An 8,595-nucleotide genomic window follows, 5' to 3' on the forward strand; every position below is an offset into this window, starting at 1 on the left:
GAAAAGACAACAGACTGAATGGGAGAAGATATTTACCAATGACACATTTTATAATGAGTTATTAATTTCAAAAATATATAAGAAGCTCATACAACTTAATGACAAAAACCCCCAAACAGTGCAATTAAAAAATATGCAGAGGACCTGATTAGACATTTCTCCAAAGAAGACATACAAATAGCCAAAGACATATAAAATGATGCTAGATGTCACTAATCATCAGGGAAATGCAAATTAAAACTACGATGTTATATCATTGTACATATATTGGAATGGCTAAAATTTTAAAGCACCGACAATACCAAGTGCTGACAAAGATGCAGAACAACTGGATCTCTCATACATTGCTGGTGGGAATGTAAAATGGTATAGTTACTCAGGAAACATGTTTAGAAGTTATTAATAAAGTTAAATGTACATTAGGCAACCCATCAATGGTACTCCTAGGAATTTATTCTAGAGATAGGGTAACATGTTCTCCTAATAGCTTTACTTAAACATTTACAACAGCTTTATTTGCAATAACACAAAATGAAAACAACCCAAATATCTTTCAGCAGGTGAATGGATGAACAAATTATGGTAATCTGTAAATGGAACATTAATCAGTAATAAAAAACAGATTGAGTAAGCAACAATTTGGATGAATTTCAAGGGCATTATGATGAGTGAAAAACAAAAGCCCATCTCAAAATATTACATACTCTATATTTCCACATATATAACATTTTCAAAATGACAAAATTATACTAAGAACAGATTTTCATTGCCAGGATTTGGAGCATAGGAGGATATTATGGATATTAAGGAATATCAAGAGGGAATTTCTTTGGGGTGATGAAATAGTTTTGTATCCTGATTTGATGGTGGTTACACAAAACTAGACATGCAGTAAAATTTTATAGAACTAAATACCAAAATAGGAAAAAAATGATAATAGGTCCATGTAAAGACAGAATAAGGTATATAGCTTAGTTACAGTATTTTATCAGTGTTAATAATCAGGATTTGATTGATTATGGCTACGTAAGATGTTATCACTGGGAGAAGTTAGAGGATTGATACTATTTTTGAAAATTTTATGTAATTTTCAAATTATTTAACATAGTTTTAAAAAGAGAAAACAAAGGTACCTCCCACATAGTTTTTTTCTTAAATATTTAAATAAGATTTGAATGTCCTAGGCTAGGATAGGATTTTGTTGGCTCATGAATTAAATTTGGGCTACAGATGTGGTTTTGTTCGACTAACAAAATGTTAGGCCACATAATGTTTTTAAACCCATTTAAAAACCATATTTATAGATTGTAAAAGTTCAGATGTCTGGATTATGTTTGAATTCTAGTCTTTTTGAATTGGAGCATAGAGTTTGTATTCTAAACACATTTCTTAAGAGATTCTGATGCACACCAGCATTTGAGAACCACAAATCTAGTATACATATCCAAAAGGGAAATGAAATCCCCTAGCCTGGCCACACACTGACAAGAATTTGAAAGAGCTAGTATCAGTGTTAGTTAATTAGACATCTGGATGTCTCGCAAGAAAAGTTGCTGTGGGGGACAATATTTTTCAATATTACTCAAGTAGTAGTCCACCTACTACTCATAGACTTATCTCCTAGGAGATGGAGACACGCCCTCCTTCTGTGTCTGTCAGTTGTTATGGTGATAGGCATAACAAAAGGCAAAAGCAAAGCTGATTACCTAAGGGATGGCTGCTGACAGAAGACTCAGATAAGACCTGAAAGACTGCGTGGAGTTTTTTCCATTGTACCAGTACGTGTGTAAAGGAGACCATTTAGAATCCAGGCATAACTGTTTTCTGGACTACTGTTTTGCCATATGTTAACCTTCCTTGTTCAGACTTCTTCCTCTGTCCCTCATGAGATCGAATTCTTCCTATATTCTGACTCATGACTACCCATAATATCAAAAGTTTTCTTTTTTTTTTTACAGAGAGATAGATTTATTGACAACTGTCTTCCTTCTGTTACCAACAGTGCTAGTACATTAATTATCCTTTATTAAGTTTTGCTGTTATTACTATTCATCCAACCTCCGAACTGAACTGCTGTTCTCTAAACTAAATTATCATTTTCCTGCCTCCACATAGCTATTATAGTGAAAATTCTTAAATACAGACCTGAAAATTCACTCTCTGGCTGATAAAACTCCAATGGTCCTAGGAGACCTCCAGCATGAAATCTAAGTTCCCCTCTTAATATGGTACCTGAATTATTTTCTATTTTTATCTTTAACACTCATCAACATTTTTAGTAGACTACAGCCACTCTCAAATAGAGTGTGATTTATGTGGGAAGGAAGAATCATGTGTGTGTGTGTGTGTGTGTGTGTGTGTGTGTGTGTGTGTGTGTGTGTGTGTGTGTGTTTAGGTGTAAGTGTGGGTGTGGTATGTCACTGTTCAAAGAAAACTATAAATAAAGGTCCACTGATAGGTTTTCCCAAGATGTTCTTCATAAAGTTACATATTTTAAAAACACATTTTGCTCTTTAACCTGACAGGATATTGAACCAAACTATCTCAGTTTTCTTTCCTGTCACCTCTTCAGTTTCTCTGATATCTAAACTCTGTTCTGTGATTCCACAATCTGAGTTTGATCACACACAGCAAGTCAGAAGCAAGAGTGAGCTGAATGCCTTATAGGTGGGGAATCTAAGGCTGAGAAACAGACTCAGTATCCCAATTCTGACTCTGACTCTGATTTGGGCTTAGATCTATATTTTCCCCAGACTTTTTGGATACATCACTTCCCTCTTTTGTTCCCCTTGCAGTACTGCTATGGAAGAGTCGACATCTAAGGTGAGAGAAGTTATCTCAGAGCCCACAGTTACCATGGCAAATGAGGTAAAGAATAGCAATGTACCAACTACTTTAAAGAAAGGGAAGCCAAACAAGAAGGTGGAATGGTCAAGTGACACTGTAGACAATGAGCACTTGGGCCGTCGTTCATCTAAATGCTGCTGCATTTATGAAAAACCCAGAGCCTTTGGTGAAAGCTCCTCAGAGAGTGAAAAAGAGGATGAGGATAACTGTGATGTTGTACTATGTGTCTGGGGTCATCACAAGGGGCGGCGTCGTGCCCTTCCAGCCAGAGATCCTAGCACCTCATCTACAAAACCTTGAGACCAATCTCAACCCCTTCTTTCCCCTATGAAGAACTAAGCCCCACTTAGCCTCCCCCATCCCTGAATCAGACTGGAGTGCAATATATCCATGTTGCTGCTCAGGGATTAAACAAGCAGTTTGACTCTCTTATGATGTGTGCTTTGTCTCTCATTTGCCTGATGGAAAGGGTATCAGTGAAGAGAGGCAGGAAGAGAAACAAAGGGGCCAATAGAGTACCTGGAAACTCTGGTACTACATGACTACTGTTTTATAACTTAAGGTCTCAGGCTTCTCAAGCTACAAAAGCACACTTTTCTTCCTTACAGACCTAGATAGTGCTCTCATCTCTTTCTGGTCAGTTCAATGTTATCACAGCCAAAACCCTACTTTCCACAGAGCTGCCTCTTTGTTTATACTTGCTACCCATAACGGTCTATCATCTAATGAGTGCCAATTTATTCTTTTGTATCAAAAGCTTATTCATTTACCTTATATTTACCCATTCCATTCTATTCTTGCTTTCATCTTGGGTTGTATCAATGTCCCTATAGATGATGCTTTATATGAACTGAATATTTTATATCTACTCTTATGTGTCAAACCATACCAATGGTCATACCATGAAACTAGTCATCATTAATACTGTTCTATCTCTAAGTTTTATGATTAGAGATCTTACTTATGTTTGTTTTAAGGTCTTACTTTCTGATCTCAAATTTCTATTCTTTCACTTCTGTCTCCTCTTCACTTCCAAAACTATCCTATGACCTCACAGAGACTTCTAGTTCCCCAAATCTGTGATGACCTCTCAATCTATCAAACTCCTGAGTTCAACTTATTTTCCACCCAAACCTATGAGCTTTCACTTAAATAGCATTCTTGTCAGTGTTCTCACTTCCTCCACCTTTTGCATAACCTCTCTTACCAATTTCTAGGCATGATACATATCTTAGAAATACTAAAATGAAATGTTTGTGAACTTGGGGAAAGGCAATATCAAAGAATCATTAGGAAAGTGTTATGAGATAGAATAAATAATATCTTGAATTTATCGAATATTTTATGTGTCTAGCACTGTCCTCAGGGATTTATGTATATTAACTCATTTTGGAAATGAGTTCTGAGAAAGACTCAGCCCCTATCTCTTCAAATATTGCTTTTGCTCCATTTTTTCCTGTCCTTCTGAGACTCCAATTTAAAATCATATTAGACATTCTTCTATATTTTATTTACCATCCTTATTTTCCAGCACTTTTCAACTTTTATTTGAATTGTGTCTTATCAGTCTTCTAGTTCACAAATATCTTTTCAGATATACCTAATAAACTGTTAAACTCATATACTCAATTTTGTTTTTTGTACTTTTTATTTCTAGAAATTCAATTTAGTACTTTTCCCAATTGTTATGTTCCATATTATACTTTTGAACTCTCTGCTTAAAATTTTTGACTTGGCTTTTATTTCCTTGTACATACTAAGCATAATTGTTTTACAGCCTGTTATCTGATAATTTCAGCATTTACTGTCCCTGTGGATTTGCTTCAGTTATCTGACTCTCTTTCATGGTTTTTGCTCATAGTTTCTTGTTTCCTTGTGTGTCTGTTTTTTTTTTCCTTGATTTTATGCTAGACTTTGTTTCTGAATAATTATTTGTAGAAATTTGAGGCCTAAGATGACAGTATGTTCCTCCAAAGATTTTTTTTTTTCTTTAGCTTTCTTAGGTCACTAGAAATCTGGTATTATTTTAACCTAAATTCAGGACTCAGTATTTTCTGGGCTTTCCAAATGAATTGAAGTAGGATTACAGTCCATCAGAGATCGAGTTTGGTTCATATTTATCCTTGCTAATGTGGTTTTGCCCATTGCGGGTCAAGATGAAAGTCATCTACTCTTGGTGGACTGTAGACTGAATTTTATCAGCATAACACAATGAAGTAGCCAAAAGTACAGATAAACTTCTTAGCCATGACTTTAGAATAAGCAAATGTTCCCCTTCTTCAGACTAAGTCAGTCCAAAGTGGTGGATTTAACACTAGATTCCTATTTTATGGGTTTTTGTCTAACAAATTTTTTACTGTTTTGTTGGCTCTTTATTAATGTTAAGAAGATTTAAAATTCTTTCATTGCTTTTTGGGTTTGGTTCCAGTTTCAACCCAAGGAAGATTGGTCTAAATTTCCCATTTTTTCCTTTGTGTTAACTCATTTAATACTCACAATAACCCTGTGAAGTAGATATTATTGTTATCGCAATAGAACAGCTTAGGAATTGAGATACAGAGTGATTATTTTAACCTAGACCACACAGATAATAAGTGGAAATGGGATTTGAAATCAATCCCATCAGATTGTTTAGCTCAACAGTCTGAAGACCTTAATATGTACCCTGTATGAACTACTTAACAATTAATCCCTATGGAAGAACAGAATTTGTTCTGTCTCTTAGATTAGAGTTCTAGAAGAACAGAAGTGTTAGAAGCCGTTACAAGCTACAGAGATTATAATCAAAACACTTTTTAGAGATCCTGGAATAACCTCTTAGAAAATTCTCTGATGTCCTATCTATGAGGTTTAAAGTTTAAACAGCACATATTACATTCTTTGGATTCTTAAATCATTGCAACTTTTTCAAAAGATAGCCCAGAATTTATACACATTGAACCTTAATAGATACGGTTATAATTTTTATTTATTGCAAATTTATGCAATTTTTAAAAGAATTTTTAAAGAATTGATCACTTGTATCTGATATATGTTATTTTGGCTGTGAAAATGCTGTAACATACCTGTCAATAGGAAGAAAAAGAGGCATAAAATACCTAGAAGAAATGTTTCAATGCAGTTTCTCAGCTGAGATTCTAGAAACTTAAAAAAAAAAAAGTACAAAGCACAGGCTCTGCTCAAAGAACAACTGAAAAAGGGCTTAAGAAAATGAATCTATTAGAGATTTTATTCCCCTAAGATCTAGAATTTCTCCCCAAATAAGGGAAAGGATTCCGGTCACTACATACACAAACTCTCACATGCACACATATTTATTTTCTTGCCATTGCCTGAGATTTTAGTTACTGTATAAAATTCCTGGGTATACTTAGAAGATATAACAAGTAAGAGATATATTTCTTAAAAACAAAAGTCAATAAATATCTTCTGAAAAGGGCCAGAGAATAAATATTTTAGGATTTGTGGTTCAAGAGACTAAATTAAAGCTATTACATAAACACCTACATAAGAAGAGGGAAATCTCAAAAATTAATATTAAAACTAATATTAATAAAAAATCAAAATACATTAATAATAATTTAGTACACTTTTTTGAAATATAGCTTTATTACTGAGCAGAATGGAATATTCTTTTTGAGATAACATCTTGGTCAACTGATATTCAAAGTTAGTGTTCCCTATCATCAAAATAGATGTAAAATGTTTATTTGTTAATGCTGATTTGTATTAAGATTTTACATATTTAACCTTGGAAAATTTCTTTTACACAGAAAAGTACTGCCAAATGCTATCAATTCATATCCATATTATTTTAATTGAGCATATCCATCACATAAAACTACAAAAAAAACCCTCATATATATTATACTTCCATCTTGATATTTGCCTTTTAGAATGTTATTACATTTTGAATTAATTACTTTCAATTGAAGGTTAGGTGGAAACTTCTCAATTTTATAGTTAATAAATTTTGAAATATGAAAATATATTTTACACTTACATCAAGGTACTATATACCCTGCTTAGACTATAGTTTGAGCTCATAAAATGTATCTTTTGAAATTTGTGAGGAAATGAAGACCTTGCTGTTGTAACTTTTGACAGCACAAGAAGAATTCAAAGAAGAGTAACATTACTTGTGATTCAAGCCAAGTTAGTTGTTGGAATGACTTTATCTTAGTGTAATTTTCACATATAAGTACTATTTCAAAATATAGAGCAAAATTAAAAACAGCATAACAAACTTAGCCTATATGATGGTTCCAAGCCAAGATTCCAAACCTGAAGGTAGTGAAATAAGGGGTCTTAACTGTCTTAGATCAAAGCTCTTAATGGCAGATCAAGCAACCAGAGAGGTTTCCTCCTTTTGAAATAGATTGGGAAATGCGTTCAAGTACATTTTCCTTTCAAGAGAGAGAAGTGGAAATAAAGTAAAAAGCAAAAGTAAGAAAAGGGTGCATGGGCCTGGCCCAGTTGCCTTGAGAAAGCTGTCTCCTTTGGATGCTGCCTGCTTCAGTTTTTAGACATCTTTAATTTCAAATCACTGAGTGGTGTGCAAGTCCAGTCAGCGTTTGGTGCCTTCTTTGGGTTTGACACGCAAATCCAAAAGTCTGCTGCCTGGAGTTTATTGGCACAAGGGTTGCTCAATAGTACCTGATAGGACCCTTTCCCACAAAGCTGAGAAATTCTTTATGGAGTTGCCTTTTCTAGTATACAAAATCCCCAGGTTTCAGACTGTGCTCTTTGGAGTTTTTATCTCTTTGAAAATATTACTGTGATACACTGTGAAAATATTTCTCTACATGGCCATGAATCCTATCTAGATATGGGTGCAGCCCTTCTTCTGATATCAGATGTTCTAAATACTTAACCTGGATTTGGGCAAACTGCAACTTTCCTTTAGAGACTTTGTGTCCCTTCAAGGTCAAAAGCCCGGAATAGATGGGTAATGTTTCCTTGTGTGAAGGCTTGGGAGGAAGAACAAAGAAGCAAGTTATCCACATACTGCAACAGAGTAGAGCTCCTAGGGAAATTTATACAATCTAGATTAGCTTCAGGATTTGTGAGAAATAAAATAGGGTCCTTTGTAAAACCCTGAGGCATTATTGCCCAGGGAAATTCTTTTTCTGTCCAGGTGAAGGCAAAAATACATTGGCTAGCTTCATCGACTGGAATACTAAAGAATGCACTACATAAGTCAATCACAGTAAATGATTTACTTTCAGTTGGGATGGATGCTAGTAGGATATGAGGGTTAAGAACAACAGGTTGCCAAGGTCTAACAATGTTTCCTATTGCCTGAGGTCTTGAACAAACCTTCACTTTGTCTCTTCAGTTTTCTTACAGGTAAAAGGCTAGTGCAAGAGATAACAAAGCCCTGACTTTGGTGATCTTCTATTATGGGCTTTATACCTTGAAGGGCCTCTTAAGAGATCTTGATTGATTTTGGGAAGGAGTTTTGAGGGATCTATTTGAGTCTTGATAGGTACACTGTGGATTCTGCCAATATCGGTTGAAGATTTTGCCCATAAAGAGGATGGCAACTGATCCAACGGCACAAATTAATAGTGCTCCCAGATTCTGCTATACTGTTGTCAGAAATGGAGCAAATAAAAAATGCTCAAGCTCATTTAATTCACCTGAATAGCCATTTCGAAGACTACCTTCAAATTCTAAGTTGATTTCCTTCTTTTGAGAGAAAAGAATGTTGGCATCATACTTTTCTAAGAAGGCTTGGCCTAATAA

At 34.7% G+C, this 8,595-nt stretch overlaps 1 pseudogene; it reads left to right on the top strand.

Moving 5' to 3' along the window:
* Positions 1-2,802: 2,802 nt before the first annotated feature.
* On the top strand, positions 2,803-3,147 carry LOC105299650 (annotated as a pseudogene).
* Positions 3,148-8,595: the final 5,448 nt, after the last annotated feature.

This window comes from Pteropus vampyrus, unplaced genomic scaffold (assembly GCF_000151845.1).
Source record: "Pteropus vampyrus isolate Shadow unplaced genomic scaffold, Pvam_2.0 Scaffold191, whole genome shotgun sequence".
Taxonomy (NCBI): Eukaryota; Metazoa; Chordata; class Mammalia; order Chiroptera; family Pteropodidae; genus Pteropus; species Pteropus vampyrus.